At 45.0% G+C, this 27,097-nt stretch overlaps 1 pseudogene; it reads right to left on the bottom strand.

The window, feature by feature from the left end:
- Window positions 1-4,713: 4,713 nt before the first annotated feature.
- Window positions 4,714-5,354, bottom strand: LOC124670025 (annotated as a pseudogene).
- Window positions 5,355-27,097: the final 21,743 nt, after the last annotated feature.

The following is a 27,097-nucleotide window of genomic DNA, read 5'->3' as shown; positions in this document are numbered from 1 at the left end:
CAGTCTCCACGACATACCGGTATATAAAACAATGTTCTGGAAACTTACTGATAAGGTGTGCCAATGAGAGTTTGTGGGGGATTGCTGGAATTTGGGGGCATTTGGCCTTTGGCCCATGGCCCATTATCAAATTTTGAAACTCACATGGCCCATTCCAATAATCAGTGGCAGCACTAGTGGGAGCTAAAGTTTAGTCCCACATTGCTAGTTGGGAGAGAGTTGGAGTGGTATATAAGGTGGGCTGTTCTAGTCCTAGTAAGTGAGTGAGAAGAGAGAGAGCCCTCGCGCACTCCTCCTCCTCCGCCGCCCGCCTCGCCTCGCCTCGCCTCGTCCCGACGCGCCGCGGGTTGCGGGAATCTCGCCGAGCCGAGCTTATCTTTTTGCTGTTTGGGAAATTAATTGTGTAATCAATTTCGAGTCATTAACGGACGCGTTACTCAGCCGTTTTGCCTTCAGGTTTTTCTGGATCGTGGCTGTGCCGACTCGGACGTGGCTGCGCCCCACGACCTTCCCGAACCGCACTATATAAGCGCGGACTCCAACCCTAGTCCGTACCGGACGCATACACTACTACCTGTTTCCAGCTCATTGCGCCGCCGCCTTCGTCTTCCTCATCCCGTCCGTCGGCGTGCACCGACCGCCGGGACAGATGAGGCCTCCGGAACCCTGCCTCTCGTGAACCTGTACGGGTGAGGGGCAATCAGGTTTTTGGGGAGCGCTTAGGCGCGACTACTGGCATCACGACGTCGTCATCGGACGACGAGTTCCTCCACACCGACAACTTCTTCCCGGACCTCGCCGACTTCTTCGACAACCTCAACATGGGCGACAACGATGCTGTTGCGAAGTATGTGATCTTGTCGTTTCTCTTTCAGTTTCTGTTAGAGTTCCTTCTTCTAGTTTCTGTGGTAGATGCGATCGGTTTGTCTAGTTTACATGTGATCTATTCATCTACCTTACTAGTCTGGATGATTAGTTTATTTGTTATTTTCGTAGTCATGATTTATCATTTACTTGTACGGATTATTTCATATGGATATTTGCTTATATACTCAACAGCAATACCATCATGTCTCTCCTGGAGCGGTGAGCCGGTGCGGTGGTGGTGGATGTGAATATATAGGTGGTCGGGGCCAAACTTTTTGGAAGCCCTAATAATTTGGCAGCCGATTAGGCTCCAATTTTTGGCATTTTTTCTAACAACAATCAAACACTAGCCTAAATTGTCAAATGTTGACAAGTGACAACTGAGCTTTTCCAAATGTTAGATCATCTCCACCGGCGGCCCTGATAGTTGGATGCTGGGGGCGAAAATGGGCTCGCACCGGCGCGCCCCAAACGGCGCCGGCGATTTTTGGAGCCCAATAGAAGCGCCGGCAACCCCGTGTCGGCCCCTTCGCCAAGGGCGCGAATCGGGCGCGCCGGCGCCTTTTGGGCGTGGGAGCCGCCTGTCAGCCACACAACAACAAAATATACATCTTCTCCCCCAAAACCCCGTCCCCTCCCCCGCTCATTTCTCCCACCAGCCGCTCAATCTCCCATCCAGCCTCGAACCCGAAAAACCCTCGCCGCCGCGCCATGCCACCGAAGAGAAGGGCTCCGGCGAAGGCAGCGAAGCCGTCCATGTCTACCCCGGCACCATCCGCGTTCATGTCTCCACCGCCACCGTCCGCGTTCATGTCTACCTTGGCACCGTCCTCGTTCATGCCTCCCCCGGCGACCGTGGATCCTGTTGCAGCGACGGAGCTGCCGCCGACCGCCGATGAGGAAGCCATCGAGGTTGCGCCGCCCGTGACCTCCTTCGTGTGATCATCGATCATCTGGCTTCAAAGCCCTTTTTTGCGCCGTAAACGGCGATCTGGTGGCCGTCTGTTGGCCCAAACTTCTTATTCCAAAACCTATTCGTATTTGGTGGTCGTGTGTTGGCCCAACTTCATATTCGTAGACTTATTCAAATTTCTATGTTTGTGTTTGAGATTTCAAATTCAAATTATCTACCGGGGCCGCCTGTTTGGGGGCACCGGTGTGGGAGCAGCTCCCCCTAATGGAGGATGTTGTGCCAGCGTCCCCCAAACGGAGGTGCTGGCGCCCTTGCCGGCGCCTGTTTGGGAGCTACCGGTGGAGATGCTATTAGGCCGGTGTAACACCTTACGCTGGCTGATCCTTGAGCTAGCTGGTTTGATTAAAGTCTTGATAACTCATATTTCTTTCATACTTACCACATGACTGATGCAAAATTTAAAAATACCGCACACAAAATGTAACCATTCTTGACGGCAAATGAGTACCACTGGTGCACATCGTAAGATATTTTATGTCATGAAGAACGGGATTACAAGTTATTCATTTTCTCTTTTCTCCTTAGCAATCTGCTTTTTTGCGGGTAAAAGGGAACTTCTTTAAGCAGACAGGGTTACAAGTCGCTCGAGATCTATCTGATGTAACATGATAGGAGGGCTAGACCCAAGCCATATATGAGTTTGGCACTCTGTTATTGCAAAACTTGTGGGACAGTGACTAAACCTAGCCTGATGGCGATCCACTTTTACAAATTTACATAGTCTAGACTGACTAGAGTCTTTTTATTTCTGAAACTGAATGCATAAGGCCAGATCGATCCAGCTGAACGGTCAATATTTTCCGGTCTTTACCGTAAAAAGCCTCCTAATGTAACAGTGCTTTGATTGAGTACTCTTGCCATCGTCATACTAGTATCAAACCAGCTTTTACCTGAGTCTTTGAGGAATGTGTACTTGTTTTTCTTTGGACGCCGGGCCGAAAACCCGGTTTGTAACACGAACCGGGACTAAAGGCTATTTCGTTAATTTTTTTTTATTTTTTTAGGTTTCTAATTATTTTTCGCTTCTTTTTTTTTCCATTTTTCAGAATTTCTATTATTTCAGTTATTTACATAGTTTAGTGTCTAACTGCAATTATCTCTAGTTAAATTACTTACTCGTGGTCACACTTCCCGCTCGGTCACCCATCCTCCCACACTAGCATGCTTAACTTCCGAGTTCCATTCCGTCCCGCATCCAAGTGCTTCGCGCGCATGTACGTGATACTAGTATCATATCAATCCTGTTAACATGTTGGTTGATGTCACATTTATTTATTGTTTGAATTTCAAATAATTCTTTTAATAAACAAAAGTAATGATATAATAATGAACTTGAATAAATAAATAAACATTAACTTTTTAATTTGTATTTTTCAAAAAAATTAAAAAATTTAATTTTTTTAATTTTTTTTTGCCAAACCTAAAACCTAAAAGTTTGAAAATCTAAAAATTGGTTAAAACTAATAGTAATCTTTATGCAGAATGCAATTAATAATTTTATTTTTAAAAAAAATAAAAAAATAAAATCCATAATTTATAGCAAAAACTAAAATCTTCCTGCTTTCGTATTTTCATTTGGAATTTTGAGAATCTAAAAATTGGCTAACCGGGTAAACCCCGGTGAATTCGGATGTAACTTTTTCCAAGGATTTTTTTGATATAGTATACGTTTTTTTTCGACGTCGTATGCAAAAGTTAATGCGGTTTTACCATTTTTCAAACATTTTTTGCAAAATAAGCGAAAATTCGAATTTCTTAATTTTCCCTAATAGTAGGTTGCGTAACATGTAGGAATCTCAAAAGATTTTATTTTTTGAATTTTCTATCATTTTCTTTTCTATTTTATAGAGTTAAAAAGGCGATCCACAGGGGGGAGGGGGGTGAAGGGTGCATGGGGAGTAAAACCAGAAAAATAACCTTTAGTCCCGAATTGTGTTACCAACCGAGACTAAAGGGTACCCTTTAGTCCCGGGCTGGAGCATTAGTCTCGGTTCACCAGGAGAACCGGGACTAAAGAGGACTGCGCCGGCCGCATCCCACCATAACCTTTTAGTCCCGGTTGGTGTTACCAGCCAACCGGGACTAAAGGGTACCCTTTAGTCCCGGGCTGGAGCATTAGTCTCGGTTCACCAGGAGAACCGGGACTAAAGACCCCATTAGTCTCGGGTCAAAATATTTGGGGACTAATGGGTTGGGATGGAAGGCCTTTTTTCTACTAGTGCATGTTGCCTCCTCCATTTTTTGACTCTGTTGATGGCTCATTTTCCAGTTATTGAAAACGTGAATGTGGATGGGCCAATTTTTGCAGCTGAAGTGGTCGTAGTTTTTGGTACGGCGGGTTTTGGCTCTTCAGGTTTCTGATCATACAGGTTTTCATTTGACTGTCGTAATGTGAGGATGGGCCACTTTTTGTATGTGTGCTTGTTTTCCTTTAGAAGCCATTATCCATTCCATATGTTGCCAAATTTTTGACAATTCCCCTAATCAAACAATAGCCAAAATTGTCAATGTTGCCAATTATGAGCTTTACCAAAATTTGGCTCCATGACATCTATCCTCTAGCGTGTGACCAAAGGTAACAGGCAGCATGCATGGCTTGTAATGGTAAAAAGAAGAGAACGTATTCCAAAAAGAATGTACTAAGAGAATGGAATTCATCAATTCAACGGGGCTGATGAAGATATCACTTCCATTGAAGTTTCAAAGTACCACCTACTATATCACTTGTGACTGAACTTGAAAGATCCAGACGTATACTCACATATATAAACCGCAAATTAAGACGTGATCAATCTATTAATTAAGTAGAAGAGTTTTAACAAGATAGTTCGGAGGAAATAAAATACAAAACGGGACTACTCTCCTGACATGATTTGACCCAAACGTTCCGCACCCCGCGGTAGCCCACAAGCGGGACTACATTCACACGCGACACATATAGACACATTCATGCACCCAGTTCGACATAGATATAACGTCGTTGATCACTTGCTGGACTCGGAGAAGAAGCGGTTGATGGCGGGGAAGACCTCCGGGCGGTGCGCGCTGACGTAGCGGCGGAAGGCGTGCTGGCTGTACCTCTCGCCCTCCTCCGCGTTCTCCAGCACCGCGCTCTGCCGGTGGCTCTTGCTGATCCTGCGGAAATTAGCGTTCAGACTTTCAGTTAACCAGAGCACGAAAATGCATACTGTAGTGAGTGCAGCAACTGTTGGATGGGGCACATACCTGACGTCGGGGTTGAGCGAGGAAGACGTTCCTGGTTAGCTGGAAGACGCACATCCCCGTCACCAGCGACATGGCGGCAATCAGCGGGTAAACCTGCACCACGCATCGGGGTTCTTTGTTATAAACACAGCCTTCAGGGCAAGAAGGGAACAAGATCCTAAATAAACACTAGTACAATACAGACAAGACAAAACTGTGCATGAATCGACAGAGTGCGCAAATTCCCAACAGCAAACAAGACAGAATCGACCAATCTCGCACGTACATCTGGCTTCAGCCAACGCCCCATTGTCGTCGACTAAGCTTGAGTCTTGCGAGAAGCTAAACTCTTTTTTTTTTGTAAGATGCGAGAAGCTAAACTCTGTAGAAGACACTGCTGCCTTTTGCCCTTCTCTTTCCTGCCTATGGTCTACCCGGTGTATATGCAGATATATATACTCCTACATGCGTAGATACATACTAAGTGTTCATAGCAGATCGGCCGACTGCGTCGTCTACCTCTCGGACGATCGATTTCTGTGGGCGATCTCGGGATTCATTCACCGATACACAGCAGAGAATTTAATCGAGAAAACCATGAGCCGCCTGCTGTTTCTGGAGCTCGTTTGTCAAAGGTTGAGCAGTCCCGTTTCAGGTCAGCCAGCCCGTCTCTCTCCCATGCAAGGCCGGGTCAACCGTGTCGCGCGCGCTATGTACATGCGATCGATCGCTCGGCTAGCGGAGTTACCGTCATCCTATATCCCTTGGATCCACGTGGCATTTCCATCGTCAAAACTGGCATCTTCTTGCCGTGTCGCCGGTGGCCACTTGACTTCCTCTCTCGGGCGAGAATACAGATAGGTTTCTAAAACTGCGGGAGCAAATCTGTTTTCAACATTATGAATTTATGATACGGCATCGCGTGATGTTGACGTCGATAAGACGGTAACATTCATAGACAAAGCATATTTGGAATAGTTTTTCCCTATAAGGATAACTTGTATCCATGGATTTTAGATTATTATCCTGAAGTTAACCACCAGCAGTATAGTATACAAGAAGAATAACTGAATCATCTATGAAAAGAGAAGAAAAGAGGAGGATTGTTACGCCGGCATCATTTCATTGAAAATTGCTGAGGATTGTTAGGTAGAAGCCTTTTTTTTCGATAAAGGAGCATAGCCTAGCCTCTACATCAATAGATGCACACGACTTGCTTTACTAAAAACATAGTATCAAATCCAGAAGAATCCATCCCCACTCATTACAATTATGGAAAAGCTAAAGCGTATACATGAATCAACCAAATGAAAATACGGCTAATAGTAGCTTGGAAATAGAAGTCCTGAGCAACCACTAGCATCCGATTGCATCCAATAACCATATCCTCCCGCTGCTCCGACGGGAGAAGGAAACCCCAATGCTGAATTGTATGAGCAGCTCGCCGGATAACCTGCAAAAAAATTAGTTCCACTTTGTTTGTTAAAAATTATATCATTTATAGTTCTCCAAACAGCCCAACAAATGGCCGAAACTCCAATCCGAATCTTCTGTTTATTTTTTTTCCCACACCATTCAGCCATCTACCAAACATATTAGTAACATTAGCTGGTGGAGGGATGTTACATGTAAGGTACATCATACACCATATTATCTTCACAAAAGGGCGCTGAATAAACAAATAATTAACGATTTCCATGGAATCACAAAAACAACATTTTTGACATCTCTTCCACTTCCGTTTAGCTAAGTTATCCTTAGTTAGAAGCACCTTGTTATTAAGGAACCACATAAAGATTTTAATTTTCAAAGGAATTTTTAGCTTCCATAGATACTTTCGAAGGTAAACAGTATGCCCATTCATCCAATCAAGATACATAGACTTGACTGAAAAAATACCCGAATCAGTAAGCTTCCAAACAAACTTATCTGGTTTCGCCGTTAAATTTATTGAAATTAAGCGTTGGCATAGATGTAACCATTGTACCCATTTATTATCATTCAACCCTATTCTAAAAGTAATATTAATAGTTTTAATATCAAGTATTGTTGATACTAACACATTCTTATGCTGAACAATATTATATAGTGCCGGATATTGATGAGACAAAGGCAAATCTCCCATCCATACATCCTCCTAGAACCTGACAGTTGTTCCATCCCCAAATCTAAAATATCCTCTCTTGAAGAAGTCTTCTTTAACATGCATAAGCCCTTTCCAGAATGGTGAATCAGTTGGTTTAACTTCTACTTGTGCTAGCATTTTATTTTTGAGGTATTTGTTACAAAGAAGTTGCTGCCACATACCCTCCTCCGAGAGGAGTTTAAACAACCATTTGCTAAGTAAGCATTTGTTCTTAAGTTCCAACACATCAATACCCAACCCCCTTGATCCTTTGGTCTGCACAAAATATTCCACTTAGATAACCTATATTTCTTCTTGTGTTCATCAGATTGCCAGAAATTATTTGACCTAGAATAATCTAGCCTCTTCCTCACCCCCAATCGGAATTTCCAAGAAGGAAAGCATGAACATAGGAAGGCTTGTAAGAACTGAGTTAATCAAAACCAATCTATCTCCATAAGACAACATTTTACTCCGCCAGCACCCCAGCTTGGATGCAAACCGACTCTCAATAGGACTCCACTCCGCATTCCGAAGTGTCCTATAATGAACAGGGATGCCCAAATATTTCAATGGTAAGGTTCTAGATTTGCACCCAAAAATATATCTATATTGGTCCTCCATTTCCTTTGCCCTACCGAAAGTAAAAATTTCACTCTTATGAAAGTTAATCTTTAAACCAGACAACTGTTCAAAAATGCATAGGATCAATTTCATATTAACGGCTTTAGCAATATCATGTTCCAAAAATAATATTGTATCGTCCGCATATTGTAATATGGAGATACCCTCGTCAATCAAATGTGGTAGAAAACTCCCTATTTTACCCTCATCTTTAGCCCGAGCAATTAGAATTGCCAACATATCAGCAACAATATTAAATAAAATTGGAGATAAAGAGTCCCCCTGTCGTAATCATTCCCTAGTTTGAAAATTATGTCCAATAACATCGTTAATCCTTATTCCCACACTTCCACCTTGCACAAATTGCTTTATTCTATCACACCAAATAGGATCAAAACCTTTCATTCGTAGGACTTGTTGCAGAAAGGGCCATTTGACCTTATCATACGCATTTTCAAAGTCAATTTTAGAAAGCACTCCATCAAGTTTTTTCCTATGCATTTCATGTATTGTCTCATGTAGAACCACCACTCCTTCTAAAATATGTCTGCCGGGTATAAATGTCGTCTGTGTAGGTCTAATCACTTTATGATCTACATCAGAAATACGGTTTGTCGCAACTTTAGTAAAGATTTTAAAACTCACATTGAGCAAACAAATTGGCCTATACTGTTGAATCTGAGTTGCATTCTCCTTTTTAGGTAGTAAAGTAATTACCCCAAAGTTCAATTTATATAGAGGCAAGTCACCTTTTTGAAAGCACTCAAATAATGCCATCAAATAATTTTTAATGACCCCCCAAAAATGTTGGTAGAATTTCGCTGGGAACCCATCTGGCCCCGAGGATTTATTATGTTCCATCTGGAAGACCGCGTCATGCACCTCCTCCATTGAGAACTTCACAATCAACAATGTGCTTTCCTCCGTGGACAATTGCGGAATATCCTCAGTTCTACCTTCATCCAATGAAACGGAACTAGGTTCTGGATTCCCAAATAATTTTTTATAGTACTCCGAAATATACACCCTTAGATTATCATCCCCAACAATGGTACCTTCCTCTTGTTCAAGTTGATACATTTTATTTTTCCTATATTTACCACTAGCTATAAGATGAAAATATTTGGTATTGTCCCCTCCTTCTTGAATAAACATAACTTTAGCCCGCTGCGCCCACTTAATCTCTTCTTCTCTTCGAAGCTTGTTTAACTTTCCATTAGCTAGTTTCAACTTATTTCGCTCTACATGTAGTAACGGAATGGTTTCAGCCTTTATATCCAAATAATCAATGATGTTCAATAATATTTCCTTTTCCCTCTTATACTTTCCACTTAAATTTTTAGCCCAACCACGATAAGAATCGGCGCAAATGCCTAATCTTATTCTGCCAAGTTTGAATCGGAGATTTTCCAATGGGGCTGGCCGCCCATTCAACTGCAACTAGTTCATAGAACCCATCTTGTTCTAGCCAAGCCAGCTCAAAAGCAAGGCGCGCTTTATTACCTACATGTGCCTGAATCCCCGCATCAATCAAAAATGGAGTATGGTCAGACCTACAGCGAGTCAAAGCCCGGACTGAAACTAGAGGGAATTTTTGTTCCCACTCAACACTAGAAAGCACCCTATCTAATTTTTCATAAGTTGGGGTTTGTCTTCTACTCGCCCAAGTAAAGCGATTTCTCTTAAATTTAGGTTCTCAATGATCGCAATTAAAATAAAAGGCCATCAAGGATTAAAATTGTCATTACTTTTATCCTCAGGTTTTCTCAAAATATTAAAGTCTCCCACCAATAACATAGGTATGGTTTCAGACTCACATGTCCTAACCAATTCCACTAGGAATTCATGTTTATTTTTATCTTGTGCCGCCCCATATACCGACACCAGCAACCATTGGAAACCATCGATTTTTGATGTGATAGATAATTTAACATAGTAGTCTCCGCTATCTACTCTATTAACTACCAAAGTAGTAGTGTTGATACCGACTAGAATTCCTCCTGACCTTCCATGCGGCGGCAAACAGAACCATCCAAACTCCTTACCTGCTGCTAAATCACGAAGGAAATAAACTGTAAAATTAGACCGTCCTGTCTCAAGTAATGCAAGTCAAGGTCATCCTCCCTAATTGACTCCTTCACAGGATCCCTAAATCCCTCACTGTTCCATGTAACACCTCTAAGATTAGTCATTGGAGTTTGGTATTTTTAACTCTAACCCGGTTACTTCGCCGCACATTATCAGTATCATAATTTTTTTCTTACCAACTTTTCTTTTTTTCCTTAGTAATAGCCACATGTATATGAATATCATCATCTAAGTGTTCATCCTCTTCCAAATCATCACACAAATCCGATGCACATGTGACCGCCAAACAAGCAGTATCACATGAACCCTCCACACAATCCGAGTTTTCTAACATTGTTAAAGTTCTTTGCAATTCAACGTCTTTAATTAGTCTAGCTGACTTAATACACTCGGAATTAGAATTACCCAACGAAATCCCCAACGATATAGCACTTTGAATTATATGATCATCCGCAAAAGAAGTAATTGATGTTGGTTTGAGTGGAGACTTACCCATCACCGGCGTGTCCCCACGTTTCTTGGCGATCATCATCGCTCTCTCAAATTGTGTGGCATCCGAGTTAGGCTGAGCGCGTAATCTTCCACTCGACCGCACCCCATGCGAAGCCTCCTTCTGAATCCCCCAAAAGCTACAACTTGTTCTGGAGTATACTGAGGCATTCTCAAAGTTGGCTTACTCGCGGCAATTGGAGCAGATCCAACCTGCACCCTCTCTGTTTATCATCATACAATTGCTGAAAAGATGGTTCGAAATTCAATTTAAAAGCAGTGGTTCGGTGAATTTAGGACCTGTTGCTGGCCGATCGACGTAAAGTTGGACACGTAGCCCCCATGTAGCCTGGGCTGCCATGCATGGCGGGCCGATCAGCAGACGAAATGGGCGTGTCCACCGCGCATGGGCCTGCGGCCTTGTTCGGCACGCCCAGCAAACCTGGCGACGCGCCCGCAGGTACGTCCTGGTGGCCCAGCTGCACCGCATCCAGGCCCTCTGCTGCATGCCTCGGATCACGCGAAACATGCATGATCGACGTCGCGTCGCCTACTCCTCTGTCTTCCCTGCCCTTCCTCACTGGAGAGATAGAAAATGGTGTCGGAGAAGTGCCATCAAGGGCAGGGGTCGGCATACACTCGCCACCCATGTCCGCAACCTTACGGAAAGAATTAAACAACTTTTTAGGACTTAAGCAAGATTCATTTGAAATATAAAATACAGTATCATACCTTACTGTATTCTTAACCATTCCCAAAGCATTAACAGTAGAATTTGGTGGCGATGTTGAACCACTCTTATCCTCTTTGTCCCCTTCATGCCCTCCAGTATTTTTAGTCCTCTTTGCATTACGATCAGGTTCAGCTCCTTTATCCTGACCATGTGCCCGTGGATCATCATCTCCACCATCCCCAGGAGCCTCAGACATAGTCACATCAGCAGCTGTTTGGTGTGGCATGCTCTCCACCTCAAATCTCAGTCTAAAAAATTCATGCTTAATTTTGAGATCCCATGTCTCTGGAATAATGGCCGTGTCTAAGCAAGTAATGAGCATGCGAAGAACATTGTTCTGACGAGTAAACACAATATCAATCTCTTTCGTCTTACCAAACACATCCTCCAAAGCCCAAAGAGACAGATAATCATCAAGGGCAACCGGTGGCAGACCATATGTAGGATAACGTTGCATAGAAAACAAAAAATTTCCTACCGCGAACACGCAATCCAAGCCAAGATGCAATCTAGAAGACGGTAGCAACGAGGGGGTATCGAGTCTCACCCTTGAAGAGATTCCAAAGCCTACAAGATGAGGCTCTTGTTGCTGCGGTAGACGTTCACTTGCCGCTTGCAAAAGCGCGTAGAAGATCTTGATCACGATCGGTTCCGGCGCCACGAACGGGCAGCACCTCCGTACTCGGTCACACGTTCGGTTGTTGATGAAGACGACGTCCACCTCCCCGTTCCAGCGGGCAGCGGAAGTAGTAGCTCCTCTTGAATCCGACAGCACGACGGCGTGGTGTCGGTGGCGGTGTAGAAGTCCGGCGGAGCTTCGCTAAGCTATGCGGGATGTGGAGGAGCGGGCGGCTAGGGTTTGGGGAGAGGGGGGCGCCGGCCACTATGGGGTGCGGCCACCTTGGTGGTTCTTAGGTGGCCGGCCCCCTCCCCTTGGTCCCTCATTATATAGGTGGAACCCCAAGAGGTGGTGTCCAAGTCTTCGAATAAGACCCGAACCAAAACCTTCCATAGGAGGGGGCAATCCTAGCCCAACTAGGACTCCCACCCAAAGGTGGGATTCCCACCTCCCATGTGGGGGGTGGCCGGCTCCCTAAGGGGGAGTCCACTTGGGACTCCTCCCCCACTAGGGTTGGCCGGCCATGGAGGTGGAGTCCCTTGTGGACTCCACCTTCCTTGGTGGTTTCTTCCGGACTTTTCTAGAACCTTCTAGAACCTTCCATAGAACCTTCCGCGACATTTTATTCACATAAAATGACATCCTATATATGAATCTTATTCTCCGGACCATTCCGGAACTCCTCGTGATGTCCGGGATCACATCCGGGACTTCGAACAAATATTCGAACTCCATTCCATAATTCAAGTACTACCATTTCAACATCCAACTTTAAGTGTGTCACCCTACGGTTCGAGAACTATGCGGACATGGTTGAGTACTCACTCCGACCAATAACCAATAGCGGGATCTGGAGATCCATAATGGCTCCCACATATTCAACGATGACTTTAGTGATCGAATGAACCATTCACATACATTACCAATTCCCTTTGTCTCGCGATATTTTTACTTGTCCGAGGTTTGATCTTCGGTATCACTCTATACCTTGTTCAACCTCGTCTCCTGACAAGTACTCTTTACTCGTACCGTGGTATGTGGTCTCTTATGAACTCATTCATATGCTTGCAAGACATTAGACGACATTCCACCGAGAGGGCCCAGAGTATATCTATCCGTCATCGGGATGGACAAATCCCACTGTTGATCCATATGCCTCAACTCATATTTTCCGGATACTTAATCCCACCTTTATAGCCACCCATTTACGCAGTGGTGTTTGGTGTAATCAAAGTACCTTTCCGGTATAAGTGATTTACATGATCTCATGGTCATAAGGACTAGGTAACTATGTATCGAAAGCTTATAGCAAATAACTTAATGACGAGATCTTATGCTACGCTTAATTGGGTGTGTCCATTATATCATTCACATAATGATATAACCTTGTTATTAATAACATCCAATGTTCATGATTATGAAACTAATCATCCATTAATCAACAAGCTAGTTTAAGAGGCATACTAGGGACTTCTTGTTTGTCTACATATCACACATGTACTAATGTTTCGGTTAATACAATTCTAGCATGATATATAAACATTTATCATAAACATAAAGATATAAATAATAACCACTTTATTATTGCCTCTAGGGCATATCTCCTTCACCATATACCCTCACCCATACATCCTCAGGAGCCCAAACTGGCTGAACTTCTTTCTTCCAAAAATCAAAGGATAAAATAATAGTAGAGTCCGGAACATGGAAGCGCCCAAAATGTTGCACTCTCACCAATTCATTTTTGCTTGGAAAATTCACCTTGAAGACACACCACTTGTGACTGTACAAATCGTGATGGTATGTTCGGGTCACCAGGAATCACAACACACGATTTATCCAGGTTTAGGCCTCTCAGGACGGGTAATAGATGTATTATTACTTCGTGTATCCTATTATATATTTATATCTCGAGACCGAGCACACATGCAATTAAAATGTTGAAGTCGACGAGTTAGTAAGGACACTTACAATGGAACATGTATACTACGGTGTTGTTCACGTTAGATTTTTTGCTTAGTTGGAGAAAAGAGGATGCTAGAAGATTGTCTTTTTCTTAGCTAAGGGTCATCTCTTTGAAAATAAGGAAAGCCTGCTTTCTCTATTGCATCACATGTCTTCCCTTAACAACATAATTTCCTACCAAAATTTAATTAATTTCTATTAATGCTAGGAATGGAAATAAGAGATAAGGCATTGTACGGCATGTATATCTATTGCCCTTTGTAGACGATGCGGAGGGGGTAAGGAAAGGCATGCCTTCTCAACCATTATGCATGCCCTAAGAACTCGACGACTGTTGTGGACAAACTAAGCGAGATGCTCCAGGTCGCAAGGGATTATGTCAATTGTGTGTTGCCATCTTGCGGATGCTAAGAGCATGTCTAACAGGCCCCGTATTTTTTCGCCCCGTATAACACGAGTAGAGGGCCCTGTATCCGGGTTTCGCCGGCCAAAAACTCGGGCGAGCTAGCAGAGCCCGTATCCCCACCCCGTAAAACAGAATATTCTGTTTTACGGGGTGGGGATACGGGCTCGCTAGCTCGCCCGAGTTTTTGGCCCCTCAAAACAGGGTTTTTTGACAAATTGCATATTAGAACCAACGAGACCATTCACATAAAATAAATGTTTTACATCACACAATAATCGTCTTAATTATTACAATAATGTTTCTCGGAAATGTCAACAAATGTTCTAATGGAAGAATTAAACAAATAACAAATGTTTCACACATACAACAAATAGGAAATGAATGTTTCACACATACAACAATGGGAAATGAATGTAAAAAATCATTGGCCATGCAACTGCCAATGGTGATCAATCAGATCTTGGGTGAGCTGGTGATGAGTCTCGGCATTTTCAATGCCTCGATGAGCTGCAAGAAAAGCTTCAAGCCGATCAGGGTTCCTCTCGGGCTGCACTCGGGTGCCAACATTGTCATAGAAACATGGCAAGTTTAAACCGCTTTCATCTTCAATGATCATGTTGTGAAGAATCACACAACATGTCATGACATCAACAAGAGTTTCCTTGTCCCAAAACCTAGCAGGACCCCCGACAATTGCAAACCTTGCTTGAAGGACACCAAAAGCTCTCTCAATATCCTTGCGGCATGCCTCTTGATTTCTGGTGAAGCAAGCTTCCTTTCTTGTCAAAGGCCTGTCCTTTTTCTCTTTTATGGACTTGACAAGGGTTGCATAGTTAGGGTAAATACCATCTGTGAGATAGTACCCCATGGTGTACTCATTGTTCATTTCTGGTCGTCGTCGTTGAGCAAATCGTCGATGTCGGAATCATCCGACGACGACCAATCGGTGGACGTCGCGTCCAAATCCGCCATGTGCACATCCTCCGAAGCCATCTACCACGGTGTACCATACATCAGCCCCAAATCCGACCAATTTACCGGCGGCAACGAAGAAGAACGCGGCGGAATACTCACCGAGGTGCGGCGGAGGTGCGGCGGGCGTGTGGCGGTGCGGACGGACGCGGAACTTCGGCGGGGGTGCGGCGGAGGTGCGGCGGGCGTCGAAGAACCTCGACGAGGCTGGGCGGACGGCGGAGGGGCACGGGTGGCGGCGGATCTGACGGATTGCGGCGGCGGCGCGCGGGTGGCGGCGGCGGCGCGCGGGGGAAAACGGGTGGGGGGAACTGAAATGTCCGCGCGCGCTTTCGGAATTGGGATGCTGGCTTCGCCCACTATCCCCGCTCCCACCCCGCACAAGTAGGGGCGAGGACCCGCCCCGTACTCGAAAACAGCAAAAATCGATTCGGGGGCCGTTTTTACGGGGCGTGCTAGACGGCCGGGTAGACGCGAAACCCTCAAACCGGCGGTTATTATACGGGTTTGCCCCTTTTACGGGGTCTGTTAGACCTGCTCTAAGGTGGACAACTTTTACCCACCCTTTCATTGAAATTATGCTAGGAATGATCTACAATGGGGTTTACAAGCATAAACCCAAGGGCTATACGGGGAGCTAAAGGGGTTTTGGTTGTCGAGACTAGTCAGATTTCTCTAGACCGATATGGCTTATGCTGACTTTTTGGTGGCTTGCCCTTGGTGGATATGAAGAGCTTGGATCTTCCCGGTGTATTGGGTGTTACTTTTATAGAAGTAGAGAGGAGGTGTCCTACACCGATATGGATCGGCTTCCTATTGTCCCACGAGTAGGAAATCATGGGCGTTCCAAGAATAAGTCTCTTGGTCTTGTCAACCTAGAATACTATCCAGTGGTCTTGGAACAACACATTGAGTATCTTCCTAACCCGTGTACGTGCATGCTCACTTAGCCCATATGAAATACACAATGACAGGTATGATAGTTAGACTATCCATCACCACACATTGTAGTACAACTACCTATATAAGCAACATCAGAGAGGCGTATAACGAGGCTAAGACGGAAAAAGGTCATGATGCCCACATCGAGCCAAGGAACACATCTCAGTCTAAATCATCTTGATAGTCATTGTATGAATGAATTGGAAATGGGATGTGCTCCGTCTCTACAACCGACTTCCAGCCTTTTGAATCAAGTATCGACAAAGAAATATGAACGTTCAGAACTGAGAAAGTAGGCTCTCGAGTTTCCAAGTAGCCAATTGATCTACGGGTGTCATGTGGCGAGCTAGCTTGCAGATAGAAATAGACTCAATGACTTTCCGATGTTCATGTCACGACCTACTTTCCTATTTGGCAACACTTGGTCTACCATCTTGAGTTCATTGTAGTAGGTATATGGGAAGCAAACTTTTAGGATCCTATTTGTACATTTTGAAAGTTAAGAAAAAAATCATGCTTGTAGGTAATGCAAATAAGTACGTGGCATGAATATTGAAACTTATGACCATCCAAGATCCGTAAAAATCATAAAGTGCTTCAAGCTACATGCCAAGTTTTAAATGTTCAAACCTAAACACGATAATTTGTATCTTGTGAAATTTGCACCATACACAATTTTCATAACTTATAGAGTTATAGTGAAAATTTACATAGTTAAGTTTCTCTATTCTAACTCCAGTTTGAGTGCTGTTGCACTCTTGCTCGTAAATTTGGCAGTGCTGCATATTGCACCATTCTTCGCTCCTCTCGGTGGGTGTATTTTTTTTCAAAAGTATCTGTCCCGTAAAAGAAAAGACGAAAATCGCATCTCGCGGGGCAAAACTGTAAAAGACGCTTTCACCGAACTATCTCTATCCCCATCCACCAAATGGGAAATTTTACTTTTTGCCCTGTTTTACTTGAACACTCTACGATTTGCCCTTCTTTACTTTGACTTCAATTTTTTGCCATGCTTTAGTTTGCCGGTTGATTATTTGCCCCCTGCCATACTGGGACCACACCAATAGACTAAAATGCCCCTTAGTGACCTGGGTTGAACGAGTCTTGCACGAACCGTCTGTTCCCTTTTCTTCGAATAGATCGCATGGCCTGAGAGGAGGAGCAGCAGCACGTCGCCGGCGCGACCATGCCCCACACTTCCACCCCTCTCCTACTCTCCTGTTGCTCGCTCGTCGCCGTCGGAGCCCTAATCAGCCTCTCCTTCGCCGCCGTCGGGCCCCAGCACTTCCGGCTCTTCCCATAGGCTCCGCCGGCGAGATCCCCCCTTTGCGCCGCCGGAGGCAGCAGCGACTCGTCGCTCTTGGCTGCGCCCACCCTTCTCGAAGACGGACCCCCTGGTCTCCAGCTTCCCCTCGACCGGCTCGTCCGTGGAGAGTCTGCCCCTGTACATCCCACTCCGGATCGGGACCTCATCTTGCTGGAGCATGGACATGAGGTTCCAGGCGGTGGCCCACGCGCGGGGATGGCGACGTGGGGGACAGCGAGGAGGAGGGAGGTAGAAAGATATGGGGGAGGGGCTGCTACATGAAATCGAGGAGGAGATGGAGGCCTTGAGATGCAAAGCTTCGTGGAGAGGTGCGGCGGCGAGGGGCGGAGCGCCGGCAACTGGTCAACAGCTGTTCTTCACTTGCCTTTCTTAACAGGGGCAGTTTTGTCTTAAGTTTTTTCTAGATGCCCAAAAGAAAAGAAAATAATTCAAAAGGGCAAATAATAAAGTTACCAAAGTAAAGGGTGGCAAAAAAATGATGTCAAAGTAAAAGAGGGCAAATCATAGACTACCCAGGTAAAGGAGGGCAAATAATAAAATTCCCCCCACCAAATCGGCAAAATCCCCAATTCACCGTTTAGCAAACTCTTCCACGAGCTGAGCTCGCTGCAATGGTGCGCAGTGCGGTGTGAGAGTGTGAGACCCGCCAAATCCGTCCTCCTCCCTCCACCCAATGGAGCACAGCGACGCGACCAAGCGACTGAAGCTCCCCGACGGCAGCGACGAGGACCGCCTCAGCGCGCTGCCGGACGACATTCTCATCGAGGTCCTCGCCAAGCTCCGCAGCGCCACCGCCGTCGCTGCTCGGACCAGCGTCCTCTCCCGCCGCTGGCGTGGCCTCTGGGCGTTCCTTCCGGAGCTCCTCTTTCCCCTCGGCACCGAGCCGCACCACATACGGTCCGCCCTCACAGCGCACGAAGCTCCGGCCATCCGCTCCCTCTCCGTCCACCTCCGGGACGCCGATCCGGAGTCCGTGGCGACCTGGCTTCCAATCGCCGCGCCCCGCCTCTCCGGTGATCTAATCATCACCCATTTCACCCTGAAGGCCGTGAAAAGGGGAGCTGTTGAGCTGCCTTGCATTGAGAGAGCCACCGCGATCTGGCTCATCCTAGATGATTTTGGCCTCAAGCTTCCGCCTTCCGGCGTGTTTGGCAGACTCACCGATCTCCGTCTCGCAGCCTGTAGGCTGCATGGCCCGTGCAGGCTCGGTGATATGGTCTCCTCGCCGCGATGCCCGGCCTTGCGGAAACTATTCCTCCGCGATGTTTGGGGTCTGGGCGACTTCGTGCTCCAATCGGAGTCTCTCCTACAAATAGAGATGGACAATGTGCTCCTACGCAACTACGGTGATGATGGCATTGTCGACATTCGCTCGGAGTCTCTCCTCCAAATAGAGCTCACGTATTTTGCCTTGAAGCACCTCACTATAGTGGCACCAGCACTCAAGCTCCTAAAACAACGCTGCTACATGGCTTTTGATGTGAATTCCAGCGAGCCAGCTGCCAAAATCTCAGCCCCTCAGCTCATTTCGCTCGAGTGAAATTATTATTGTGGTCCAAGATCCGTCCAGTTTGATAAGATGGCGAATCTCGTTTTTCTCTACGCTGGCTGTCTTCCTGCGCATCCATTTAATTTGTATTTACCACATAATCCCACTGGGCTTTTGCACTGCTTTGAGCACATCGTCTGTCTTTACTTCACGCTTGTCTATCGGAAGGTGAGTTTGCTCTTATTCGATTTAAGTTATTCATCATTGTAATAAGCCGCAAAGTCAATAGTGGTAAGGAAAACATGAGTTGGTCTTAAGGAACATGTCAATTGGTATATTTGACAAAACATTAGTACAAAATTCTCACTTATATTTGTTTTCCTCATGCCCCGGTAACATGGCTTAATGCATGCAATCTTTATTCTTTCCCACTACATTTATATCCTCTTACGATAACATTGAATTCTAGCACTACTGCACTATGATTTTAGTCATTCAAGGGGACATAAACTCTCCACAGTGGAGAGCAGACACAAAAGATCGTATCCTTTTTGTTAATCACTTCGTAGAAAATGAGATGTCTGTCTTTTTCCAACTGTTATGTATACTCCTTCTGTTACTTCATATCAACCTACACGAGATTGCCAACCACCCATACTTGATAGAAGAAATGCCAAGGCTCCCTCATGTTATGTTATTATCCCTGATTGTGGAGGCAAAGGGACATTCCTTTGGAGCTAGTTTATTGCATGTTCTCAGGATGTGTACTAATGTAAGAAAGCTGGCTCTTGCATTTGACGTCGCATGCGAGCAAGCTGGAGGTAATTCTACGTCCTTCTAAAGATATATGGTCAATATGTATTTGTATTTCTAGATCCGAGGCTTGAGTTACCAGTGCCTTGGTTTGTTGGTTTGCTCGTCAAGTTTTGACGAAGTGGCATATTTATTGACTGTTGTGTTTGTTAACTTGGTAATATGTTTCATTTTAAAAGATTCTTTGGCCTGTTTTTTTTTTAAACTTCGACCTCAGTGACTTTATTCCATACCTGAAACAAATTCTGGATGAACAACCTCATCTAGAAAACCAGGGCAAACACCGAAGCTGCTCAAGGGAGCATCTTGACTAAGAGAATGGCATGCATACATGTGTGCTACCTTATTAGCTTCTCTGTGTACAAAAACTGAATAAAAACCCTGGAAAAACTCACTATTCTTTTCATTTCAGTGAGAATATGAACTCCCACAAATCTAATATTGGCATTAGAGTTCCAAGCCGACACTATCTCCTGTCTGTCTCCACACACACACACTGGCAGCGTTCTTCTCCCTTGTTCGATTGATAGCATCTCGCCAGGCTAATAACTCCGCAAGAAACGGATCCACACTGGTATACTTCCTGCATTCAACAAACAGAAACCTGCCATCTCTAGCAACAAACCCAGCACCAGCCGTTCCTCCTATAGGATCAATTGCTCCATCAGTATCAATCCATGATCAGTATTGACCTTGATCCAGCCCTGGTCTGGTGGCTTCCAAGACTGATTAGGACGTGCAACCAGTCCTTGCTCTTGTGGTATCTTGAGTGATCTGATGAACTCATTAACAAGCTTGACTGATTTACGTGGTTTGAACCTCACCTCCTCATGTGTGTATTTATGTCTGCTGCTCCAAATGACCCACATCACCGAGACTAGTATTTCCGAAACCTTCTTGGACAGCATAGAACTGTCCAATATAATATCCTCTCTCCAGGTCATAGGGTGTAACCTCGAGTAATTTGAACTCGAAAGAATTTGTGTGCCTCTGTCCGAATTGCTTCGCATGATCACAAGCAATAAGCGCATGATATATACAGTCCCTCCTCATGACCACATGTCGGACATATGCTCAATTCCTTTATATGCCTTCTTTTAGTTCTTCAATGGCATGTCAAGTAACCTTTTAAAACTCGCCACCGTAAAATCCTAATTTCTGGCACTACTCTCAATTGATAATGAGAAAACTGGGACCTCATTTCCAGCAAATAAACGGAGCCACTCATTTGTTGCTTTTGTTCTCCCTTATTGACAGTTTCTTAGCAATATAGGTTTGTTTTTAGATTTCTACTCTTATAATAATATTGTGTGATTTTTCTCTTTTACAAAAAAAAATCATATCTCCTGCAATAGGTTGGCTTCAGACTTATTGTTATGTGTTACATACCTTTGTAGATTATATGTTGATTGCCATATCTCAAAGTATTCAAGTAGTTTGATAATTTCCAGTTTTTCTCCCATTCCATGACATCAAACCGGTATGCTCCCCTTTTCCAGGGAAGAAGCTGGATGCCCATCGGGTTGCGTATGTGATCAGCCACCAAACTGGAAAACCGAGGAGCTCCGGCTGAGTTGCCTCCGGAACATAGAAATTACGAGTGCGGAGAGGAGCTGAAAAGGAAGTTGCTTTTGTGGAGCGGTTATTCGGTTGGGCAACAGTACTGAAAGAAGTGAGAGTAACTTTCCATCGAGTCAATTCTTGGAAGCATCGCCGAGGATCTCCGCCGGACATTACTAACCGTCTCTAGGCCGGAAACATGTATGGAATTTCGCATGCACGGTGGTTTGGTCAAGATGGTTGTGCATGTCTTCTCAAGACGAGAGGCGGCGGCTTGTGCCTTGCACTAGGCTGGCAGTCTCTCTCCGGTAGCATCATCTGGTTGCACTCTACTCGTAGTAACGATCAAAATCTTGTGGAACCGTCCAAGATGTTACGGGACAATGTCATAATCGGCCTGTTTGGCAAGGTTTAGGCTGTTAGAACTTGCTTATGTTTTATCCGCTGTCTTCGTCGAGAACCTGTTTATGTTTCATGTGTTGTAAGCAAGGTTTTCAGTATCGAGATTAGGCAGTATCGTTTTTTTTCCTTCAACAGTATCGTATCGTAATATCATGACACTATGCGGTTTCTATTTTTCAAAATATAATCAATTTATGTGTTAAATAAAATGGTTACCTAGCATATATTTCTAGAAAAACATAGTGCCAAGTTATATGTTTTCTTGTAAGGGAGTGGTATATCATATTCTAGACAGAAACCAATAAAACGATTACGTGCTTATAAGGCGGCTCGATGATGTCAGGTTAACTAATTCTTTGATTAGTTTTAACTGATGTGTGATATCACATGTCGCGGAAGTATCGGGATGCTACTGATTCAAAGCATGGTATCGTGTTCTGACAATGATAGCACTTGATTAGGATGGTATGTATCGTTTCGGTCTGATAGGATACGTTTCAGCCTGATAGCATCTTGGTATCTTAAGATACTGGGATCTATATCCCCTTGAAAATAAAGATTTTTCTTTGGCAAATATTTCAAAATGCCATTCTAACCAGGGATAACCTGAAAAAAAGGAAGTGGCTTGGATCTCCTCTGTGCTCTTTTTGCTTACGTAATGATAATGAGACTGCTCAACACTTATTCTTCGAATGCTCGAATGCCAGGGTGGTTTGGGGTAACCTGGGCAGTATTCTTGGGACTAATTTGTGTCCTTCCTCGCTTTGGCAGAGTCTAGCTTGGTTTTATAAGTTCTATCCAAAGGGGAAGAAATTCCATATGGTGTTACTTGCTGCGATTTGTTGGGGGATTTGGAATATCAGGAACAAAATCACTTTTGATAAAGCTATAGTTCGGTCTTCTTTGGTAACAGTCTCTTCGGTTTGTTCGTTTTTACATTACTGGGCAGGACTCTACGGTGTGGAAGATGGAGCAAGAATCAAGAGTGGCGCTGACCAGATGCTGCAGCAGGCGATGATTCTTCATTCCGGCTCTCTGATGACTGGGACTCTGTCGCCAAGGATGGAGATGGTGCTGACCTCCAATGGCGGGGTTTGATTGTGGTGTGGCTAGCCAGTTTTCGCTTTTGGTTGTTCTTGAACCTGATATCCTGTGGCTGTTTGTGGACTCCTTGTTGAGTGTAGTAGTTTAGGACAGGTTTTTTGCCTCGTAGTTTGTTCTTCGACGCCGATGAGCAAGCAGCGGGTTTTCCTGTCACGTTGTGTTTAAACTTGTGGGTCTTCTTTATCTGCTCTTTTCTTTCCTGTTGCTTTTGACTGAACATTGTATTTCCGCTATGATAAGTAATGGAAAGGAGAGTGAAGTCCCAGTTGGAAAAAGATACTGGGATCTATATTGTGATACTAACAACCACATTGTAAGTTTTCTTTTTTGAGAATTCCAACACTTTATTATTCAGCGTTTAGAATGGTTACAGGAAAAGACATTCCCTCTGGTACTACTCCTAGCCACAAATGGCGACCATGCGGTAAAGATGTTGCATACCGAGCAAGCTCATGAGCCTCGGTATTGGATGCCCTGCTCTCATGCCTGAATGACACTCCGCCTCGCTCCCTCTTGCAGAGTCCTTTATCTCCTGGAGAATGTGGCTTGACCGTCCCAGAAACTGGCCTTCCAAGCCCTTGATTACCTCCAGGCAATCAGACGCCACCATGATCTCACCTCTACACAGGTCTGCAGCCAGAGCAATGGCTTCTTGACACGCCATGGCTTCCAAACACCCTGGGTCAGTGATACCCTCAAAAACAACCGCCGATGATCCCATATGCTGCCCATCAGACGATCTACACACCACTCCAACAGCACCTCGGCATGATGTCTTGGCCACAGCCGCGTCGGTGTTGAGTTTACACTCTCTTGCCGGCGGTGGGCACCATCTTGGGGCCACCACTTTGTTGCCGCCCTGCTTCCTCCCTTTCTTCTGCACACTCATGTACATGTCCTGAATGAAGGACTCAATGAAATGATGGGTCGATAGAGGACTCTGAAGCAGGTCCTCGTGTATCATCTTCCGCCTCGCATGCCAGAGCGCCCAGAGCGTAATCAACATGCGTGTGAACTCCCCATGTTTCAGCGTTTCCATCATCCCAAACAGCCACTGATGAGCAGAACTCTCCGTCTTCATATGTGCTCCACAATGGCCGGGTCTGAGAGCGCCCAAACACATCGTGATGTTGTACACTCAATCAGCGAATGGCGCCACGAGTCTGGTTGCCCGCAGACCGAGCACAAATTCGATGGAGCCATATGTCGATGGTGGCGCACGTCTCCTGTAGGTAGGGAACATTGCGCCAGCCTCCACATGAACACCTTAATTTTGGCCGTCACCTTATACTTCCACAGCTTCGTCCAGAGCTTACCTTCTGCCAAACCATTTGATGCCATCGCTCGGCCCTCTAGCGAATCTCCTCTAGTTTTCTTGACATTGGCCAGAAGTCTGTACGCCGATCGAACCGTAAAAATCCCGTTCTTCTCGAAATGCCAGGCCCAAAAATCCTGCTGAATCCGAGTACAAAGCGGGATCCCTCTGATAACATCCATTGGTAAGAAAAATTCCTCCAATTTTGTCTGATTCCATGTAGCACAGGTACTATCGATATGTGAACTCACCCTTCTTGGGGCGTCCACCCTTAACTGAGCTACCGGTGATAGCCGCTCATCACGTGGTATCCAATTGTGGAACCAAGCATCAGTATCCTGCCCGTTTCTAATACGCCTAATTAACCCCAGTTTCAACGGGTGGGAGCCAAGTTCAGCCGAGAGGAGGTCTGTTTGAGGGAAATAGACAGCCTGTAAGATCCTAGCACTTAACGAGGTGGATTCCTTCAAAATTCGCCACGCCTGCCTCGCGAGCAGCGCAAGGTTAAACAACTCTATATCGCGGAAGCCAAACCTCCATCAAATTTGGGTTGTGTCATCTTCTCCCATGCGACCCAACAAGTTCTCCGTTTCCCTTCCTTGCTGCCCCACCAGAAATTCCTCAACATATGGTTGATATGGTCACATAAGCCACGGGGCAGCTTGAAGCAGGACATAGAGAAAGTAGGTACAACTTGAGCAACTAACTTAATCAAAATTTCTTTGCCACCCAGATAGCAATTGCTCCATCCATCCCAAGACCTTCCAAACTTTGTCCTTTAAATACTTGAAAGCTCCGCTCTTGGATTTGCCCACATTTGATGGCATCCAAAGATATTTCTCATTAAGAGTCTCCCGTTGCACTTCCAACTTACTCTTAATACTCTCCTTGAGTACCGCTGGACATACCTTACTAAAGAAGATAGAGGACTTGTCCATATTGATTCTTTGTCCCGAAGCGAGACAATACTTCTGTAGCATATCTTTAACCTTTGATGCACCCTCACTACTGATACGTCTCCAACGTATCGATAATTTCTTGTGTTCCATGCCACATTATTGATGTTATCTACATGTTTTATGCACACTTTATGTCATATTCGTGCATTTTCTGGAACTAACCTATTAACAAGATGCCGAAGTGCCGCTTGTCGTATTCTCGCTGTTTTTGGTTTCAGAAATCCTAGTAAAGAAATATTCTCGGAATTGGACGAAATAAAAGCCCGGAGGCCTATTTTCTCACGAAGCTTCCGTGAAGACCGAAGACGAGACGGAGAGGGGCCACGGGGTGGCCAAACCCTAGGGCGGCGCGGCCCCACCCCCGGCCGCGCCGGCCTATGGTGTGGGCCCCCGTGCCGCCTCTCGACTTGCCCTTCCGCCTACTTAAAGCCTCGCGTGACGAAACCCCCGCATCCGAGAGCCACGATACGGAAAACATTACGAGACGCCGTCGCCGCCGATCCCATCTCGGGGGATCTCGGAGATCGCCTCCCGCACCTCGCCGGAGAGGGGAATCATCTCCCGGAGGACTCTACACCGCCATGGTCGCCTCCGGAGTGATGAGTGAGTAGTCTACCCCTGGACTATGGGTCCATAGCAGTAGCTAGATGGTTGTCTTCTCCCCATTGTGCTATCATTGTCGGATCTTGTGAGCTGCCTATCATGATCAAGATCATCTATATGTAATTCTATATGTTGCGTTTGTTGGGATCCGATGAATAGAGAATACTTGTTATGTTGATTATCAAAGTTATGCTTATGTGTTGTTTATGATCTTGCATGCTCTCCGTTACTAGTAGATGCTCTGGCCAAGTAGATGCTTTTAACTCCAAGAGGGAGTACTTATGCTCGATAGTGGGTTCATGCTCGCATTGACACCTGGGACGAGTGACGAAAAGTTCTAAGGTTGTGTTGTGCTTGTTGCCACTAGGGATAAAACATTGATGCTATGTCTAAGGATGTAGTTGTTGATTACATTACGCACCATACTTAATGCAATTGTCCGTTGCTTTGCAACTTAATACCTGGAGGGGTTCGGATGATAACCCGAAGGTGGACTTTTTAGGCATAGATGCAGTTGGATGGCGGTCTATGTACTTTGTCGTAATGCCCAATTAAATCTCACTATACTCATCATGATATGTATGTGCATTGTCATGCTCTCTTTATTTGTCAATTGCCCAACTGTAATTTGTTCACCCAACATGCTGTTCGTCTTATGGGAGAGACACCTCTAGTGAACTGTGGACCCCGGTCCATTCTTTAATACTGAAATACAAATCTGCCGCAATACTTGTTTTTATCGTTTTCTCTCGCAAACAATCATCTTCCACACAATACGGTTAATCCTTTGTTACGACAAGCCGGTGAGATAGACAACCTCACCTGTTTCGTTGGGGCAAAGTACTTTGGTTGTGTTGTGCAGGTTCCACGTTGGCGCCGAATCTCGGTGTTGCGCCGCACTACATCCCGCCGCCATCAACCTTCAACGTGCTTCTTGGCTCCTCCCGGTTCGATAAATCTTGGTTTCTTTCCGAGGGAAAACTTGCTGCTGTGCGCATCATACCTTCCTCTTGGGGTTGCCCAACGAACGTGTGAAATACACGCCATCAAGCTCTTTTTCCGGCGCCGTTGCCGGGGAGATCAAGACACGCCGCAGGGGAGTCTCCACTTCTCAATCTCTTTACTTTGTTTTTGTCTTGCTTTATTTTATTTACTACTTTGTTTGCTGCATTATATCAAAACACAAAAAAATTAGTTGCTAGCTTTACTTTATTTACTGTCTTGTTTGCTACATCAAAAACACAAAAAAATTAGTTTACTTGCATTTACTTTATCTAGTTCGCTTTATTTACTATTGCTAAAATGGCCAACGCTGAAAATACTAAGTTGTGTGACTTCACAACCACAAATAATAATGATTTCTTATGCACACCTATTGCTCCACTCGCTACTACAGCAGAATTCTTTGAAATTAAACCCGCTTTACTCGAATCTTGTTATGAACAATCAATTTTCCGGAATTAGTTCCGATGATGCTGCTGCCCATCTTAATAATTTTGTTGAACTATGTGAGATGCA

Source organism: Lolium rigidum, chromosome 7, assembly GCF_022539505.1.
Source record: "Lolium rigidum isolate FL_2022 chromosome 7, APGP_CSIRO_Lrig_0.1, whole genome shotgun sequence".
Classification (NCBI taxonomy): domain Eukaryota; kingdom Viridiplantae; phylum Streptophyta; class Magnoliopsida; order Poales; family Poaceae; genus Lolium; species Lolium rigidum.
The sequence above is the reverse complement of the archived record's forward strand: the minus strand, read 5'-3'. Positions and strand labels throughout refer to the sequence as shown.